The 21,591-nt window shown below is 34.6% G+C and overlaps 1 pseudogene; it reads right to left on the bottom strand.

Annotated features, from left to right (window-relative positions):
• Positions 1 to 5,620: 5,620 nt before the first annotated feature.
• LOC101141112 (RNA-binding protein 48-like) lies at positions 5,621 to 6,897 on the bottom strand (annotated as a pseudogene).
• Between the last annotated feature and the right edge of the window lie 14,694 nt (positions 6,898 to 21,591).

The following is a 21,591-nucleotide window of genomic DNA, read 5'->3' as shown; positions in this document are numbered from 1 at the left end:
TCCCTTTTAGAGGAATTCCTCTGCAGACCTTCCCAAACCCATTGTTTTATCAATCATCTCTCTTTAGTCTCATAGAGGCTTAAGGCCACAGTCGTTCAGAATTGGTTTTTGCCTAGAGGGTAAAGGGTCTAACATTACTTTCAATTTAGAGGACAAATTGACTGGATTTGTCAATTTGAGACTTACCTATGAGACTCACCTTTGAGACTCAGGTAATTTGTCAATTACCTTTGAGACTGAATCTCAAGGTCATTCCACGTAGCTGCTGTTGTGCTTTCGTTTGGCGTAATAGGAGGTGCAGGGATTTTCCTTGTTGATGAATGTTTGTATTATCTTATTGTATCACATCTTACTTTGTACACTGCTATTTGCCTTGTTAAATTTTATCTTGTTTGATTGCTGATATTCTACTCAGACTTTTGTTTTTTCGGTTGCCTTGGAGCTGACAGGCTACATAACCCAATGCCACTTTCTCCTGAGTGTATCAGTGATCAGAACATACTCATAGGAAACCTAACAAAACCTTAGGTTATTTCATGGACAAATTAGCTAAGCTTTTATTGTTTTGTTTGGTTTGCTTGTTATAATCCTGGAAAACGTTGAACAATGCTGCCTTAGCATCATAGGCTTACATTTAATTTTGAGTTTATAAAAATGTCAATCATCAAGACATTCAATTTTTCCTATATTTATTCCTAGTAAAAATGCGCACCTTTAGAAGAAGAGTGGGTAAAATATATTGGAGAGTAGAATATACAAAGATATATTTTTGCCTGTATTAGCAAACATGAAAGCAGGACCATAAGAAAATGGAAATGAAATTAGAATTTGGAAAAACAATGCAGCACTAATTAGTGAGTTTAATATGCACAGATAGAGAGAATGGAATGGGAAAAATGGACAGGATGGCCTTAATTGTGCTTTGTTTAGCTTAGACATTCGGTTAGCCAGAGCTTTTACAACCAGCTCTTTTATAGCTATGACATCTTTATGCAGCTGTCCTTTTCTTTTTCTGACTTGGCTGCTTTTGTGCACATTTCAAATGTTTTTGATCAAATGCGTATGCAGTCCAATGTGTTTTCCCTGAAAGCACTGTCCCTTGACTAGGGACAGCCTTAGAGTAGCTTTCATCAAGAATAAAGGTATGGGAAGGGGGTGGGAGGATGAGAGGAGGCAGGATGCTGGCTGTGTCTTAACAGTTTGAAAGAGATTAGAAGGGAATTGACATGACTATTGAAAGCCTGTCAGCTGGTCCAGAAAAGTGCCTCCACACAGCAGAAAGATCCATAAAATACCAAAGATTTCATGTGTAGCATTGGTCATAATGGCTACTCCTTTTTTCCCCACTTGGATGGAGTAAAAAGTGAAGTTCCTGGACAAGCTCCGTGCCCCTGTCTCCTTCAATGCTGGCAGTGACCTGCACAGATAGGATTTCACATTCACACATACAGACAGACTGTCTCCCCTGTGATCCTAATACTTCATGGTTATCGTCTAAGACCCTCTGCCTCTCCCACAACATAAATTTTTTTCTTTTAAAAAATTAAAATAGAAGAGGCTGAGCTAGTGAGGATAGAATATATTACCTCATTCTATTTGAGGCCCTGTGGCAACTCAAGATTAACTAAACCACTGAATAATCTCATTTAGAAAAACAGGCATGCAGCTCAAATTGGATCATTCTGTTTTGTTTTTTTTTTTCCACCACAGAGGAGATAGGAACAAAATACATCGAAAGAACATACAAATAGCATTAATTGGAACAGTCACTGTTAAAACAATCTCACCAGACTATTCCAAGAACACTTTTGGTCAACTTGGGACTTTTGAATTAAGAATAAAAGGAATTTGATTTGTGAATTTGGATTTTCCACATCATCCCTAGAAATAATATTATGTATACACATGATAAAAATTTATAATGTACTCATAGTGCTAATATTTGATAATTATATATATGTACAACATGACAAAGGTAAAGAATAATAAAGAATTAAAACATAAAGTAATTTCTTGTAAATATCACAATAATCTATCTTCATATCAATAAATCAATTGGTTACACACAGTGTATTCATAATGAAAAAATACAGCCTTTCTAGTTCAGTGGGGTATATAAGGTATCATATGTGATAACATACATAGATTCAAGATATTAGATTATTTATTATTTTTGTATGTTTAAAAATGTACATTAAAACAAGCAATGGGGAAAGGATTCCCTATTTAATAAATGGTGCTGGGAAAACTGGCTAGCCATATGTAGAAAGCTGAAACTGGATCCCTTCCTTACACCTTACACAAAAATTAATTCAAGATGGATTAAAGACTTAAACGTTAGACCTAAAACCATAAAAACCCTAGAAGAAAACCTAGGCATTACCATTCAGGACATAGGCATGGGCAAGGACTTCATGTCTAAAACACCAAAAGCAATGGCAGCAAAAGCCAAAATTGACAAATTGGATCTAATTAAACTAAAGAGCTTCTGCACAGCAAAAGAAACTACTATCAGAGTGAACAGGCAACCTACAAAATGGGAGAAAATTTTCGCAACCTACTCATCTAACAAAGGGCTAATATCCAGAATCTACAATGAACTCAAACAAATTTACAAGAAAAAAACAAACATCCCCATCAACAAGTGAGCAAAGGATATGAACAGACACTTCTCAAAAGAAGACATGTATGCAGCCAAAAGACACAATGAAAAAATGCTCATCATCACTGGCCATCAGAGAAATGCAAATCAAAACAACAATGAGATACCATCTCACACCAGTTAGAATGGCAATCATTAAAAAGTCAGGAAACAACAGGTGCTGGAGAGGATGTGGAGAAATAGGAACAGTTTTACACTGTTGGTGGGACTGTAAACTAGTTCAACCATTGTGGAAGTCAGTGTGGCGATTCCTCAGGCATCTAGAACTAGAAATACCATTTGACCCAGCCATCCCATTACTGGGTATATACCCAAAGGACTATAAATCATGCTGCTATAAAGACACATGCACATGCATGTTTATTGCAGCACTATTCACAATAGCAAAGACTTGGAACCAACCCAAATGTCCAACAATGATAGACTGGATTAAGAAACTGTGGCACATATACACCATGGAATACTATGCAGCCACAAAAAATGATGAGTTCATGTCCTTTGTAGGGACATGGATGAAATTGGAAATCATCATTCTCAGTAAACTATGACAAGGACAAAAAACCAAACACCACATATTGTTACTCATAGATGGGAATTGAACAATGAGAACACATGGACACAGGAAGGGGAACATCACACTCTAGGGCCTGTTGTGGGGTGGGGGCGGAGGGATAGCATTAGGAGATATACCTAATGCTAAATGATGAGTTAATGGGTGCAGCACACCAGCATGGCACATGTATACATATGTAACTAACCTGCACATTGTGCACATGTACCCTAAAACTTAAAGTATAAAAATAATAAAAGAAATACCATAGACTGGATGGTTTAAACAATAAAAAAAAAAAAAAGAAAAAAGTAAAGTGTATCCTAAGATGCAATAACTCAGAATTGTTGTATTTTATTACAGAATAAAAACTAGCTGATTTTCTTCAAAACATAACGACTGATAAGACATGTATTTTTTATATGATTTGGAACACTAACACTCATTCTCTAATTATCTGTACTCCCTGAATATGACAAAGAATGGTAAAATAAAGGTAATGGTAAGTTCTCTAAAAAAAAAAAAATGTACATTGCCAGGCCATTCTTAAATACACTGGCATTCGTCTCAGGAGTTTATGCTAGCAACTTATAGATAAAGGTTATTGCCAGTTGCTCTAGAGTTACTCTGTTGAATATAGGGTCAAATATAGGAAATTTATAAAAGACAAAATTTGCCTTCTTATTGGACACACATATTCCTGGGTCTTTGCAGGAGAAATTTGCCAATAGTTTTCTAAATAAATATATATTTAAAATAAATTTTCCATTACATTGTAAGAAATGCTACAGTTCGTCAAGCTTTCCCATTCTGCCTTTTACTTGGGCATTAGGTTACAAGGAGTATGTTGTGTGCTTTTTATCTACTTGTCTTTATGTCTGATCTATCTACCTATCTTCTGTCTTTCTCTCTATCCATCGTCTATCTCTCATATATCCACCTACCTACCATATCTCTCTCTTCTCTCTTCCCGCTCTTTTCATCTATCTATCCACCTACCTACTTACCAATATATTTATTAATCTATCTCTCATTCATTTGCATACCTATGTAAATATTTATCTATCACTTCATCTATTTTTTTCTCGAGATGAAATGTTGGATTAACCATAATCCCAAATTTCTGGAACACTGTTATTAAGTGTTTATGCAGGGCACCTCTCTTGTTCAGCCTTTCTTCAAACCATCCTTTTTTCTTTCCTGCATTTCTTATTGTTTAACCTCTCTCCACTTATGTTTTTCTCCCAACAGAAGTAATAATTCTGACACATTGGATATCTATAATTTATTTTCACGTGCTTTCCTTGTATGTGCATATAACTTTAATTTACACAAATGCTGTTATGTTTTAAACTTTTTTTTTCCACTCAGCACCATGTTTTAAAGGTCTATTCATGTCCTGTATTTAGAGTTGGTCTGTTTTTCACTAACTGCTATGCAGTTTATATAGTGTTCGTACACTACATTTTGTCCCTTCCTTCCAACGATGAACACCTGGGTTGCATCCACATCACTGCTACTAAAGACAGCACCGTAATGAACATTTGTGTGTTTTCTCTCATACTGGTGCAAGAATTGCTCTAGAATACACATCCAGAATATGACTATATCTAGTCATAACATATATCTATGTTTAATTAACTTTAATTTAATACTTTCACATTACTCTTCAGAATACCTAGGCCAATTTAAACTCCTACCAGCGATGTCTACAATTTTTCATATCCCTACTTCCCAGGCAGCACTTGCATTATATAACTTTCTCATTGTTGCCACTGTAATAATTGCAAATTAATACGTCTTTTTTGTAATAACCTTCTTTTGAGTCTTCACTTCTGTGAAATAATGGTTCACAACTTTTGCTCATTTTTTCCTATTTTGATTTGCTATCATTTTATTATGAATTAGCAAGAATTATTTGTATATTCTGATATTAGACATTTGTGGTTTTAGATATTGCAAATAATTTCTGGAAATAATAAACTGTTTTCTTAACTTTGTTCATTGTGTCCTTTTGTTGACAGAAAGCCTGTATTAGATGCTATAGAATCTATGAGCAGTTTATCTTTGTTAACATTTATTAACCTCTGTTAACTTTATTATTATTATTTTATTATGTTTTTTCCTGGTTGCCTATCTTGATTTATATTGTAAAGTTTCCATACTTGCTTTAATTAATTTACATATAATTACCGTACGTGAGAGGTAATGTTATAATTATAAGAATAGTTTCTGCAACATTAAGTATGGATCAAAAAAAGAAGAAATGACTTTAGACAAGTAGGTTGAATAAAATTACAAATAGGAGTGCATTAAAAAATACCAGCAGTAAAATCTCTTGAATAATTAAAATGACAGGCTAAAAATAAAATTTTTTTTTTTGAAAATACTAATTTGCTGCTGGCACTCTATATTCTTCTTCTTTGTTTTAATGGATGACTTGTATGTACCTCTGCCAGCTTGTCCCCGGAGGCTTTGGCAGATGAAATTACCTGTTTAAGTTTATTCCAAATTAAATTTGCTGTTGTATTCAATGAATCATCGTGCATATCCACTTTAGATATGTCTGGTAACAGAGGTCCAGTCATAACCTCATTACTAGTTGAGTTTGTTTCAAGAAAAGTTCCAACTTTACGATCATCTTCTCTTCTTTGGCGCTCCTGCAGTTTTGTTGTCCTAGGCATAAATCTGTCTGTCAACTGCCTCTGAAGGAGTAATAGCCTTTTGTGCACCAGGGTAGGCCACTGAGTTTTTAAAAGTGTTTATTTGTGTTTTCTGCAAAGAATCATTGTGGTTATAATGCTCCATTGTTTTACCATGGTTTCTACCATCCTTAGAAGAGTCTGATGCTCTGTCTACATGCCCCCCGGATGAACATATACATTTTGAGAAGAAATAACATAAAGGCAATTCACAGGAATATGGAAGATAAGGATTTGAGTTCCCTGCAGAAGTGTTCACAGCAGCTGTACAAAACCCAGACATCTCTGAGTGGAAGTCTTGTCTAAAATTCTCTGTGTCTTTATGCTCTGTAACCAATTTCTTTGTCACGTAATGGTCTTTATATTACAATTTAAAAGGTGAGGGGAAGGAAAACAGAAGTGGCTCATGTATTGTTTTCATCATTCAGAATCATATAATTTAAAAAATCACTTAAAAATGTTAACAAATTCTACTCCAAAAATTTATTCCTTGAGAAGGGAATATATTCACGTGGCTTAAAACCTTTATTTTCAGTAGTTCTTACTACATATGCCTTCCGCACTTCTGGTTTTTTTCTAGTTTCTTCAACTGTTTCAAATTCTGGAGCATAGCACACATGAAGCAATCCACCGAGGAAGCTCTGCTCATCCATTTTTCTCTTGGCTGTCCTTGCACTTTGTAAGTTTATAAATTTAATAAGATAGACTTCAGTAAAGTCTTCTGCAGGGTATTCATCTAGAGCATTGTACTGTTCAGTTGCACCATGCAAAGCGAATCGCTCAACTATTTCCTTCGTGGTTCCTAGAGCGGGAACTCCTTGTATTAATAAGTACTGAGATTCCAAATTGATTGTATATACCTTGACAGCACGAGGCCGTCGTCCCTCCCGATATTTGGCCCACGTGTTGCATACTGCTCTCTGGACGTGGTGGTCAAATAAACTCCCTAGCTCCCTGCTGCTCGACGCCATCGTGTCTGCTTTGATCCTCCCTCTGTTAACCTCATATACTTACCTTTCACAATGAGAACTCTTTTTGAAGTGTACCTTTTTGTATGGCATAAGATAGACATCCAGTTTTATTTTCTCCATAAAGTGAGCCAATATTCATACATCATCAACTAAATATTCAGTTTTTGGCACATCGATCCATGTACTATTTAAATACATGATCTTCTTTTCAGAAAACAAGCAAGCTAGAAGGCAATGAAGTGACATTTATAAAGTGCTGGAAAAAATATGTGTGTGGTGTATATATATTTTTTCAGACAGATACTAAGGGGCTTTATTGTGTGAGGCATACTCTATAAGAAAGATTTAACATTTCTTTTTTTTTTTTTTTTTTTGAGACAGGGTCTCACTCTGTCAACAAGACTGGAGTGCAGTGGCACGATTTCAACTCACTGCAACCTCTGCCTCCTGGGTTCAAGTGATTCTTGTGCCTCAGCCTCCCAAGATTTAACATTTCTTTGGATATTTTGTGTGTGAAACAGTGTAAATATTATTTAAATGTAGACTATGATTAATTAAATATGTATATTGTAAGCCTTAAGTCAACCACGAAATTTTCTTAAAAATAATGAAGTCAATATAGGTAATAAAAGGGTCTCATAAGTATTGCCCAATTAATCTAAAAGAAAAACAGAAAAAGGAGAAGAGAACAATATTTTTAAAAGAACACATGGAAGAAACAGAAAACAACTGTCACGATGGTAAATTTTGACCAACCACCAGTAATATTAAATGTGAATGGCCTAAGTACACCAATTAAAAGATGGAGATTGTTAGATTGAATTAAAATTAAAACAAATTAAACTATGTGCTATCTACAAGAAACCTTTTTCAAATATGAAGTTAAGGAAAGGATGCAAGCGAAAAGGAAGGCAAAATATATTGTATGTGTTATACCTGAATTGTGTCTCTCAAAATTATGTATGTTGAGACCCTAATTCCCAATATGACTGTATTTGGAGATAGGGCTATTAAGAGGTAAATAAGATCAAGTGAGGCCATAAGGATAGGGTCCTAATCCTGTGGGATTGGTGGACTTACAGGAAGAGAGATATCTTTCTCCTTTTCCATGCACATGCTCACGGAAAGGCCATGCGAGCACACGGCGAGAAAATGGTCATCTGTAAGCCAGGAAGAGGGCTCTCATCAGAACTCAAACTTGCCAACATATCAGATTTCTAGCCTCCAGAACTATGAGAAAATAAATTTCTGTGCTTTAAACATCCAGTCTATGATATTTTGTTGTGGCAGTCTGGGCAGACTAAGTCACCATACAAACCTTAACTAAAAGAAAACTTAAGTAGCTATATTAATATCAGATAAACTTAAGAACAAAGAATATTATCAGAGATAGATAGGGTTATTATGTAATGAAAAAGCAGTCAATTTTCCAAGATATGACAATTTTAAGCATTTTGCACCAAAAAACAGAGTTTCAAAATACATTTATAAAAAAGATCTGAAATCCCAGCACTATGGGAGGCCAAGGCGGATGGATCACCTGAGGTCAGGGTTTGAGACCAGCCAGGCCAACATGGTGAAACCCCGTCTCTACTAAAAATACAAAAATTAGCTGGGCGTGGTGGTGCACACCTGTAGTTGCAGTTATTCTGGAGGTTGAGGCAGGACAATTGTTTGAACCCGGGAGGCGGAGATTGCAGTGAGCCAAGATTGCACCATTGCACTCCAGCCTGGGCGACAGAGCGAGGCTCCATCTCAAAAAAAAGAAAAAAGAACTGAAAAAAATGGAAAAATGCACAATTCTAGTTGAAGACTTTGATACTTTAATCTCAATATTGATGGATAGAACAAAGTGTACAGAAAATTGCTAAGCATGTAGAAGACTTAAACAATACTATCAACGAACTGAACTAATAACATTTATAGATCACTATACCCAACAAAAACAAAAATATATAATATTCTTTAACACAGAGAACTTTTGCCAAGATACATCATATTCTGAATCATAAAAAAACCCTAAAATTTAAAGGAATGAAAAGTATACAAGTATGTTCACAGCTAATAACCAAATTAAATTAGAAATGATGAACGGAAATACCTAAACAATCACCAATATTTGGAGTTTAAGTAACGTACTTCTAACTAACACATGGGTCAAGAGGAAGCCTCGAGGGAAAAAAATATATATAATATATATATATTTAATATATATAAAAATACATATTAAACATATATATATATAGAGAGAGAGAACTAAATAAAATGAAAATGCAATATATCAAAATTTTGGGGATGCAGTTAAAAGTAGATGAAGAGTTGAGATCAGTATGCTTCTGCCTTAAAAACTGCCTTGCTTAGTTTCCAAATGTCTGGGGATTTTTTGATTACCTTTTTTGTTGTTGTTGTTTCCTAGTAGAATTCCTTTGGGGTTAGAAAACATTTTCTGTGTAACTTCAGTATAATATTTTTTGAGATCTGCATTATGACTCAGCATGTATTCAATCATTTTGTACATCCTGTATGCATTTGAAAGGAACACATACTTTTCAGTATTGCATTGTCTGTCAACTAGGTCAGGTATGTGAATTACGTTATTTAAATATTCTATATACCTAATGATTTGATGCCTGCTTGTGCTACCATTTAATGTGTTTTATTAAATGTTTATGATTGTATATTTGTTTATGATTATATATTGCTTTATTTCTCCTTTGGCACTTCATTTTTGGGCAATCTACTTAATGTATGCATTTAGCTCTCATAAGCTCAAAATTAGACTTTTATTTTCAAGTAGTCATTCACAGTTTTTCCTATTAGTCCCTAAAGTCTAGGCTGCCTTCATAGTTTTAAGTTATTGGTATTTCTCTATAATTTGTTTCAAGGGGAAAAGCAGCAACTTAAGCTAGTTCTCTATTTGTCAGGAACCAGAAGCCAAGAAGATTTGTTTTTAGACGTCTCCTAATAACTCATTATCAATTAGTTATATTTACAAATATATATAACACACACACACATATATACACACACATATATGTATATGTGTATAGATATGTCTGTATATATAGAAGCTTTGACATTGATTTTTACCTATATAACATACTGTTCTTGCTTACTATTTTGGCGCAAAATGGTGTGACTTTTTAACCCATGTATAGTATCCTGCTAAAAGTTTTTATAGGAAAATGATCAAAATGTAGGACTGAGTTACAAAGGCTATTGCTTGACTTTGTGACTGGCCTGATGCCTTTCCATAAGTAGACATTTCCTTGAATTGCAAGCAATAATTGGACACTAGAGAGCTATTATTTATGAGGCCTCTAAGTAAATTTTGTTTTAATGCAAAGTCAAAGTGGAGTGCTGGTAAAGGGTATCTGGAAATATGGCTCAACATATCTGGATGTAGTGGTTTTGTATGGAAAACACATTTCCTTTGCACTAGGGCATAGCATTTAAAAAGTTGGCTATATGTATAATCCTTGATACTTCTGGATGATATCATTATCAGAGATTTTAAAAAGTGCATTAACATCTCCAAAACAGTGCACTGTGTTTCTTGCCTTTTCATTTTTTATGTTTCCAACATTTTGTATAAGATTATATTGCAATTTTAAGTCCACAATTAGGAGGCATTATTTAGGGAATATATTACCATTTGTTGATTCTTTTGAAATGTCTTTTTGAAACATAAAAAGTTACTAACTAACTGGCTTGGGATTGAGAGTTTTATCTGTTTTTCCTGCTTCTCCTCTGCTATAACTAAATAGTCTATCAGGATAATATCTAAAGGATGATATTGAGGTCAGCTAACTGTAGTATATCTGTTTCTCGATTCCAGATGGTAAATTTAGGGATCTGAGGAAAATAGTCCGATAAGAGTTGAAAAATTAAAGGTGATATAAGAGAAAGTTAGTGCACTGAATGTGTCTCAACAAGAAACTTTTTTTGGAGGTGTGAACTCATGATTTATTTTGACTCTCAGAGGCTCTTTTTAAACAAAATACTAGATCATCTAATCATTTAACAAGCATAATTTAGACATGTATAATTAAAAATATCAACCTCCTCTTAATATCAAACTTGATAAAAAATGAATTGAGTTAAAACAATACTTTGTGTGAGTTTGTGTGTGTGTGTGTGTTTAACAATTGAGTTGGGCACATATAGGAGTAATTAAAGTATAAAACTGTTAATCCTCTGTCTCTCAACATTAAGAGACAGCTCAATAGTTGATGGCCTCTTTGATCATGTGTTTGGTTATGTTTATTTTTTCCAGTTGTTGTTTCATCCTCATATTGCAAATGCCTCTTTTCTTTTGGGTACCAGAAGTTATTTTATCTCTGAGGGCAGAATGTACATTTTCAAACCAACTCTGAATTTTCTTAGCATCCCATAGTTTAGTATAGATTTATTTATTTATACCAAAAAGTAGTCTTGTTCTAAAACTGCTACTTATTCTACTGATTTTTCTTGGTGTCTGGCTTTTGGTCTACCACAATCTGCTGGGATTAACTTCCTTGGGCTGCTATAACAAATTACCATAAACTGGGTGGTTGAGAAACAACAGATCTTTATTCTTGCAGTTCTAGATGGTGGGAAGTCCAAGATCAAGGCACTAGCAGATTCTGTGTTTGGTGAGGGCTCACTCTTCTGGTTCACAGATGATATCTTATCCCCGTGTCCTCATATGGTGGAAGGGGCAAAGAAGCTACCTCAGGCCTCTTTTATAAACGTACTAATCCCGTTCATGTGGGCTCCATCCTCATGACCTAATCACTACCCAGATGCCACACCTCTTAACATCAGTACGTTAAGGATTAGGTTTCAATATACAAATTACAAGGGATCACAAGCATTGGGACCATAGCAGTTACCTTCCATTGTGCTCTGCATGTGTTATCAAGGCAATAGTTTCCTTTTCAGAAGGTTACCTCTGGAATCGATCTCATATTTTCAGGCCCTGTTTGTAACTCTGCCTCTGTGTTGTTGTTGTTGTTGTTTTAATTTAATTTAGTTTTAAGTTCTGGGATACATGTTCAGGACCTGCAGGTTTGATCCCCAGTGAACTTTGCTTTTAAATCAATGATTATACTGTAAGATCTGGTTTTGCTGATAATTCAACTAGACTGACTATAACTCTCACTGGTAATAGTTGGTTCAACTAGCCTTATACCTGACAATATGCTAATGCTGATAATTACATTTCTTGTTGTTTCTACTTACATGTCTGTTTTGATCCGACAGCTTATTCCAAAAGATTGTGAAAGCATTATAATTTATCTGTGTGTGTATATTTATTTCTTGAAAATACATCATTAAACATTTTAGCACAAAAAATAACTGGCACTTTCTTATGTGCTTTATATGGTTTAGGTTGATACAAAAGTAATTGTGTTTTTTTTTTTTCATTAAAAGTAATGGCAAAAAGCCGCAATTACTTTTGCACTAACCTAATACTTTTAAAACCTTACTCTATTGTATTTTGAGTCTGATAAGAATTAAAATTCCTGTCCTATATTTCTTTAAGCCTATCTGTGGTTGGAAGAAACCATCTGGGCAGCAATAATTCTTTATTTTTTCTTATCTTCTTCCCTCTCCTACTTGTTCTGTTTTCCATGATATTCATGTTAAATGCATAACGCTGAGGGGTTTCTTTTCTTTTCTTTTCTTTAATTATACTTTAAGTTCTAGGGTACATGAGCACAACGTACAGCTTTGTGACAGGTATACATGTGCCATGTTGGCTTGCTGCACCCATTAACTCGTCATTTACATTAGATATTTCTCCTAATGCTGTCCCTCCCCTAGCCCTCCACTCCGTGACAGGCCGTGGTGTGTGATGTTCCCCACCCTGTGTCCATGTGTTCTCATTGTTCAGTTCCCACCTATGACTGAGAACATGTGGTGTTTGGTTTTCTGTCCTTGTGACAGTTTGCTGAGAATGATGGTTTCCAGATTCATCCATGTCTCTGCAAAGGACAAGAATTCATCCTTTTTTATGGCTGCATAGTATTCTATGGTGTATATGTGCCACATTTTCTTAATCCAGTCTATCACTGATGGACATTTGGGTTGGTTCCATGTCTTTGCTATTGTCAGTAGTGACACAATAAATATATGTGTGCATGTGTCTTTATAATAGCATGATTTATAATTCTTTGGGTATATACCCAGTAATGGGATTGCTGGGTCAAATGGTATTTCTAATTGTAGATCCTTGAGGAATCGCCACACTGTCTTCCACAATGGTTGAACTAATTTACACCCACACCAACAGTGTAAAAGTGTTCCTATTCCACCACATCCTCTCCAACATCTGTTGTTTCCTGACTTTTTAATGATTGCAATTCTAACTGGCATGAGATGGTATCTCATTGTGGTTTTGATATGCATTTCTCTGAAGACCAGTGATGATGAGCATTTTTCCATGTTTCTGTTGGCTGCATAAATGTCTTCTTTTGAGAAGTGTCTGTTCACATCCTTTGCCTACTTTTTGATGGGGTTGTTTGTTTTTTTCTTGTAAATTTGTTCTTTGTAGATTCTGGATATTATCCCTTTGTCAGATGGGTAGATTGCAAAAATTTTATCCCATCCTGTAGGTTGCCTGTTCACTCTGATGATAGTTTCTTTTGCTGTGCAGAAGCTCTTTAGTTTAATTAGATCCCATTTGTCTATTTTGGTTTTTGTTGCCATTGCTTTTGGTGTTTTAGTCATGAAGTCTTTGCCCATGCCTATGTTTTGAATGGTATTACCTAGGTTTTCTTCTAGGGTTTTTATGATTTTAGGTCTTAAATTTCAGTCTTTAATACATCTTGAGTTAATTTTTGTGTAAAGTGTAAGGAAGGGATCCAGCTTCAGCTTTCTGCATATGGCTAGCCAGTTTTCCCAGCACTATTTATTAAATAGGGAATCCTTTCCCCATTTCTCGTTTTTGTCAGGTTTGTCAAAGATCAGGTGGTTGTAGATGTGTGGTATTATTTCTGAGGCCTCTGTTCTGTTCCATTGGTCTATATCTCTGTTTTGGTACCAGTACCATGCTGTTTTGGTTATTGTAGCCTTGTAGTATAGCTTGAAGTCAGGTAGCATGATGCCTCCAGCTTTGTTCTTTTGGCTTAGGATTGTCTTGGCTATGTGGGCTCCTTTTTGGTTCCATGTGAAATTTAGAGTATTTTTTTCCAATTATGTGAAGAAAGTCTTTGGCAGCTTGATGGGATGGCATTGAATCTATAAATTACCTTGGGCAGTATGGCCATATTCACAATATTGATTCTTTCTATCCATGAGCATGGAATGGTCTTCCATTTGTTTGTGTCCTCTTTTATTTCGTTGAGCAGTTTTGTAATTCTCCTTGAAGAGGTCTTTCACATCCCTTGTAAGTTGGATTCCTAGGTATTTTATTCTCTTTGTAGCAATTGTGAATGGGAGTTCCATCATGATTTGGCTCTCTGTTATTGGTGTATAGGAATGCTTATGATTTTTGCACATTGATTTTGTATCCTGAGACTTTGCTGAAGTTGCTTATCAGCTTAAGGAGATTTTGGGCTGAGATGATGGGGTTTTCTAAATATACAATCATGTCATCTGCAAACAGGGACAATTTGACTTCCTCTTTTCCTAATTGAATACCCTTTATTTCTTTCTCTTGTTTGATTGCCCTGGCTAGAACTTCCAACACTATGCTGAACAGGAGTGGTGAGAGAGGGCATCCTTGTCTTGTGCCAGTTTTCAAAGGGAATACTTCCAGTTTTTGCCCATTCAGTATGATATTGGCTGTGAGTTTGTCATAAATAGCTCTTATTATTTTGATATATTTTCTATCAATACCTAGTTTATTAAGAGTTTTTAGCATGAAGCACTGTTGAATTTTGTCGAAGGCCTTTTCTGTGTCTATTGAGATAATCATGTGATTTTTGTCGTTGATTCTGTTTAAGTGTTGGATTATGTTTATTAATTTGCATGTGATTTTTGTCGTTGATTCTGTTTAAGTGTTGGATTATGTTTATTAATTTGCATATATTGAAGCAGCCTTGCATCCCAGGGATGAAGCCAACTTGATCGTGGTGGATAAGCTTTTTGATTTGCTGCTGGATTCAGTTTGCCAGTATTTTATTGAGGATTTTTGCATCGATGTTCATCAGGGATATTGGTCTAAAATTCTCTTTTTTTGTTGTGTCTGTGCCAGGCTTTGGTATCAGGACGATGCTGGCCTCATAAAGTTAGTTATGGAGGATTCCCTCTTTTTCTATTGAATGGAATAGTTTCAGAAGGAATGGTACCAGCTCCTCTTTGTACCTCTGGTAGAATTTGGCTATGAATCCGTCTTGTCCTGGACTTTTTTTGGTTGGTAGGCTGTTAATTATTGCCTCAATTTCAGAACCTGTTATTGGTCTATTCAGAGATTCAACTTCTTCCTGGTTTAGTATTGGGAGGTTGTATGTGTCAAGGAATTTATCCATTTCTTCTAGATTTTCTAGTTTATTTGAGTAGAGGTGTTCATAGTACTCTCAGATGGTAGTTTGTATTTCTATGAGAATCGGTGGTGATATTCCCTTTATCATTTTTTATTGCATCTATTTGATTCTTCTCTCTTTTCTTCTTTATTAGCCTTGCTAGTGGTCTATCAATTTTGTTGATCTTTCCAAAATAGCAGCTCCTGAATTCATTGATTTTTTTGAAAGGTTTTTGTGCCTCTTTCTCCTTCAGTTCTGCTCTGATCTTAGTTATTTCTTGCCTTCTGCTAGCTTTTGAATTTGTTTGTTCTTGCTTCTCTAGTTCTTTTAATTGTGATGTTAGGGCGTCAATTTTAGATCTTTCTTGCTTTCTCTTATGGGGACATCAACAGAACTCTCCACCCCAAATCAACAGAATATACATTCTTCTCAGCACCACATTGCACTTATTCTAAAATTGACCACGTAATTTGAAGTAAAACACTCCTCAGCAAATGTGAAAGAACAGAAATTACAACAAACTGTCTCTCAGACCACAGTGCCATCAAATTAGAACTCAGGATTAAGAAACTCAAAACTGTACAACTACATGGAAACTGAACAACCTGCTCCTGAATGACCACTGGGTAAATAATGACATTAAGGCAGAAATAAAAATATTCTTTGAAACCAGTGAGAACAAAGACGGAATGTACCAGAATCTCTGGGACACATTTAAAGCAGTGTGTAGAGGGAAATTTATAGCACTAAATGCTGAGGGGTTTCTTTAAGTTCAGTTTTTATAAAACACTAATTTGTTCTTCTGCAAATTTAAGCACCAGCAGCAAAACCCAATAGTAAATCCATTTGTAATGTTGCTATTTCAATATGGGTCTTTTGAAAGACAGGACGTAATCATTGTTCATGCCTGCTTTGGGAAATTAGTAGAAATTTTTATTTTATTCATTGGCATTCACCTACAAGATATATGTTTTCCATTGTTCATGTGGAGGCCTTTTGTTTCAATCTAGACTCTCTCTAAAGGCATAAGGAATTATATACTTAATAAATGTGCCAATATACTTATTTCAGGTCATGAAACACAATATTTTTGTATAAGCTTGCTCACCGGAAAAACCTGACAGAAGTCTATGCAGTTTCTGCTGTGCTAGAAATTAAAAGAAGGATCCAATAAAGTTGTGATCAATTGCTCAATAATCAGGTCCATGGTATGCGTAAATGTGGCTCTCTGAAGATTAGTGTAAAGCCCTCTGTTCCTTTCATACATGCTGGAGGTGAGAGAAGAGTTGGTACTTTTGGTTGTAACTTTTCTTATAGTCTTTATTAGCAGGCTTGGAGAGACAGCACAGAGTCATTTTATTATATTATTCTTTGAATATAAATGTGACAGTTCCACCTTTCCTCATGTATTTTATCCACAGTCTCATCTGTGAATGCTCCATTTGCACTGCAGCTCAGGTAACCTGAAAAGCAGCCTGTCATAGTTTTATACACAAAGGACACACTACTATCCTGGCTAAAGCACTGAAGGACATCCTGTTTCTAGGGGTGTACAGGAACTGAACCTGGGCTTTCCTGACCAGCCCCTCCCTATCGCTGGATGTCATGTTCTCAGTGTATTCTACACTTATTCTTTAGAACTACAAGCAAAACAAATGGAAAGAACTGGTTCAGTCCAAGGCCACCGAGAGAACTGTCCTGCACCATGGAGACTGTGGTAGATATTATCAACCTTCAGTGACAGGAGGTAAAAGAACTTTGTAAAACAAAAACAGAGATGCAGAAAAGCAAACTTAAGAATCTAGAAGCATTATAAATCTCTGTGTGATGTCCAGACAGAGTTCATTGCTGTTAAAATCTCACTTCATCACTCACTGGGAAATAGTTACAATTTCCTGAAGCATAGCTACTACTTCAGCAGAATAGTATAATTAGTCATCAAAATTGAGTAATTGAATAGTTATAATATTCAAAGTTTTCTCAAAAACATTAACCCAATTATCTTTCCAACACTGGAAAAATTTTAATATTCAAGGAAACAACAAAAGAGTTGTACATTTTTACTTTTAGAATAGCTCATGAGACATGAGTTATTCATTGCAGTAAATACCTAATTGCAATAGTAGAAAAACTAGTTTTATTTGCTTTGAATTTTTCATTTTCTCTTTAAAATGTTAAATATAATATTCAATTTAATTCAAGTTAAGCAAAGCCCATCAAGTAACTACACACTGTCTTTGTAAAGAATGAACAAACTTTTTAGTTTCCTGATGTATATATGGTCAGATACCCTATGAAATAGAATCTACATCTTATTATCAATAATTACATGCCACAATTAGGGTACTTTGTGAGATCTTTTATTGAAAGGCTGTTAGGGTTTTTGCCTCTAATTCAATCTGTTTTATTAAAATAAGTAGATGTATGAATATCTGAGTTATTAATATACTGGAAAAGATTCTGGGGCTGAAGACCTAGGCCCTGTGCCATTGAGCTGAAGAGATGTTGCTACTTACAGAATTGGAACTAGCTCAGCACTGTTGTTAATACAATGCCAGATTTATACAATTGTCCCCATGATTCAAAGAATTCAGTCTCCTTGCCCAGACTTAAAGGAAAATAACTTAATATAAAGCTGTGAAAGAGTAATGCAATGCACATAAAGACATTTTACAAGACTCTAGCCAGATCTAGCCCCAAAAGATTTGGTAAAATTTAAAGTAGCACGGAAGAATTGATTGGAGACCTGGCAATAGTTAAAATGGGAAAATTCAGGGCTCTATATTATTGCAGCTAAAGAGGAAATTTCAAGAGGAATTAAAGACGTTTGCAGCTTTTCCAAGGTCTTTGAATAATATTGATAAAATATCATAACTTTTCCACTTCCGAAACTCAATAATTGAATTCTGAAATCTAAATCTAAAGCTATTTTTAGCTTTATAACATTTTGCTTTTCTAGAAGGAAGGCATTATCTTTTTTTCTCTGTCTATTAACTTTTAATATTATTAATACCAAAGTACTAAATTTTGATTACTTAATTGTTATGTTTCTTCAAAAAAAGGATTCTGATTTTCTAATGTTTTATAGGAGGTAAAAGTTCAATACACTATTCAGAGTGGTATTCTGACTTTCTGATGCCTAAAAAGCACGGCAAGGATATAGCACCTCTCCCATCCTACTGATTAATAGACTTTGAGTGGTGCCAGGAGGGAAAGAAGAATGTAAGAAACTTTAGGAAAGGAGCATCAACCTAACTGAATTCCCCATGTCTCTGATATACTTAAGTAATTAGAGAAGGACAAGTTAACTGGTTATAAATAAAGTGCGTCCTTAGCTTCTCAATATATATCCCCTTAGCATGGCATGTAAGATTCTGTCTTATCTGACTTGAACCTATATTTGCAGCTTTGTCCTCTGGTACTCGACTTTTGTAATCCTGAATCCAGCAACACACATCATTTTCTGTTTTCTCAATTTGTCTTGTATTTTATATTTCAGTCTTTCCTGGAATTATATTATCTCTACATTGAATTCCTTTCTATTATTTCTCCACTTGGGAGCTTGGAACTTCTTCCTTCAACACTCATTTCAAGTATCAGTGCCTATGCAGCTTCCCTGTCTTCCTAGTCCAAATTAGTAACTCCGAGCTCTGTGTACACCTGCTATTCTTTTAAACTATTCCATTACGTTTCATTTTATAGTGTATTTCTTCTTTTTTTTTTTAACTTGTCAACTAGATAATTACGTCAAATGCTGTCTTTTTCATCTTTGTGTCTTTCTTTCTGTAGTGCTCAGAATAAGTACTGATAAACAATCCTGTTTAGGAATAATCTGTGTTAGGGGAAAGTGTAATTTTTAAAAACTTGTTTGTAAATAAGATACTGCATTACCATTGCCATGTTTAAGATGCTGTTCCTCAAATCCTTCTTCTGCTTTTACCATAGAAGAATTGATGTTCCTCAAATCCTTCTTCTGCTTTTACCATAGAAGAATTGAGAGACTTGCAATTTACTGGGTTCATTTTTTTTTATCTATAACTCTAGTTAATGCATAGTTTTTCTTTGTCAATATTTAGTGAACTGGATGTCTTTGGAACTTTAATTCTTTACAGTTATGTCTTTATAATAATAGTGGAATTTAGAACAGTTATATTAAAGAGAAAATTGTCTCATTAAGAAATTAGGTCTTTTATTTGGATCTGAATCTGTAGAACAAATTCAGTTAAAATAGTTAAAATTTAAATGAGATCCACACCTGAAATTCTCCATGAAGTATAGAATTTTGCCATATGCCACTTCGAATTTTATTTAATAACTTCTGTTTAACAGTGGTTTGTTTGCCATCCTTCAAATAATAACCTAATGTTTAAATCAAATCAAATATTAACAAACATACACCTTCAGTTATTTTGTTGACTCTTTTTCTGAATTTTCTTTTTTTTATTATTATTATACTTTAAGTTTTAGGGTACATGTGCACATTGTGCAGGTTAGTTACATATGTATACATGTGCCATGCTGGTGCACTGCACCCACTAACTCATCATCTAGCATCAGGTATATCTCCCAGTGCTATCCCTCTCCGCTCCCCCCACCCCACAACAGTCCCCAGAGTGTGATATTCCCCTTCCTGTGTCCATGTGATCTCATTGTTCAATTCCCACCTATGAGTGAGAATATGCGGTGTTTGGTTTTCTGTTCTTGCGATAGTTTACTGAGAATGATGTTTTCCAATTTCATCCATGTCCCTACAAAGGACATGAACTCATCATTTTTTATGGCTGCATAGTATTCCATGGTGTATATGTGCCACATTTTCTTAATCCAGTCTATCATTGTTGGACATTTGGGTTGGTTCCAAGTCTTTGCTATTGTGAATAATGCCGCAATAAACATACATGTGCATGTGTCTTTATAGCAGCATGATTTATAGTCCTTTGGGTATATACCCAGTAATGGGATGGCTGGGTCAAATGGTATTTCTAGTTCTAGATCCCTGAGGAATCGCCACACTGACTTCCACAATGGTTGAACTAGTTTACAGTCCCACCAACAGTGTAAAAGTGTTCCTATTTCTCCACATCCTCTCCAGCACCTGTTGTTTCCTGACTTTTTAATGATTGCCATTCTAACTGGTGTGAGATGGTATCTCATTGTGGTTCAAGTTGAGGAAATTTATTTTACATTTCATGTGAGTTAAGAACTCTATCTTTCAGGCATTTGATTAACTATGGTTAAAACTTCTCTATACATATTTTAAGAATTTGAGAAAAGTTAAAGAGGCTTGAAAAATATTCTTTACAAAATTAAATTGTTTATAGTTTTTGACAGTTGTAAAATTTCCAATGTATTACATTTTCTTTCTGTGGCATTTCCATGTACTCCATCAATCACAATTTCCACAGCACAATTGGTGTCTGATACCAGGTTTAGGGAAGAAGAGCATTCTGTGGTAAAATGAGTTTAGGAAAATTGTTAGTTAAAATAATTTCAACAAGTTTTTTTCCTTATCATTATTATCAATGTGGGTTCCCAGATAGGCAAATTCATTGTGAGTATCCAGAACAGTTTATCAAATGTGGAGCATGTTTTTTAAGGATTGTGTTAAGTAATTAATATTATAAGTAGATCTTATGTTTTTCTCAATACATTTAGAGAAAGCTAATATAAATCAAACCTCCCTACTCTATGATTTTTTTATGTGATCTTCCTGTGTAGTAACAGCAATTTTGTTCCAGTAATTCTATTCTTCATTCAGTAATCATTTTTAAGAATACTACTTTGTGCCAACCCTATTCTAGACACTGTGTATATTACAGAAATAAAAATAGACAATATTATTTATATTAATTATTATTAATATTAATTAATATTAAGATATTACAATATTATCTCTTACAGAACTTTCATTTCAGAAAGATTAATTTATTTATCAACCAGAAGAAAATTGAATTCCATTCTTGAAATTGCTTTGTGTGTATGTGTGTTTATTTTGCATTCTTAAAATGTCATATATGTTGGAAACTCTAGAAGTGCTATTGATTGTCATAAAAATATGCCGAGTCTAGAAAATGTAACATGCAGAGAAGCCATGGTCTGATGAGCTTCAAGGGTCAAATGTTTGGAACTAATTTTCTTCACCTAGAAAATTGATTTAGGTTTGATTAAATTCCACTTGAATAATTTTATTTATTTTATATTTATGTATTCTCTGCAAGGGAAAACACAATTTAAAACTCCATGGAGGAATAAATCC

The sequence above is a fragment of the Gorilla gorilla genome, chromosome 3, assembly GCF_029281585.2.
Source record: "Gorilla gorilla gorilla isolate KB3781 chromosome 3, NHGRI_mGorGor1-v2.1_pri, whole genome shotgun sequence".
Lineage (NCBI taxonomy): Eukaryota > Metazoa > Chordata > Mammalia > Primates > Hominidae > Gorilla > Gorilla gorilla.
Note: the sequence above shows the minus strand (reverse complement) of the source record. Positions and strands in the feature narration are given on the sequence as shown.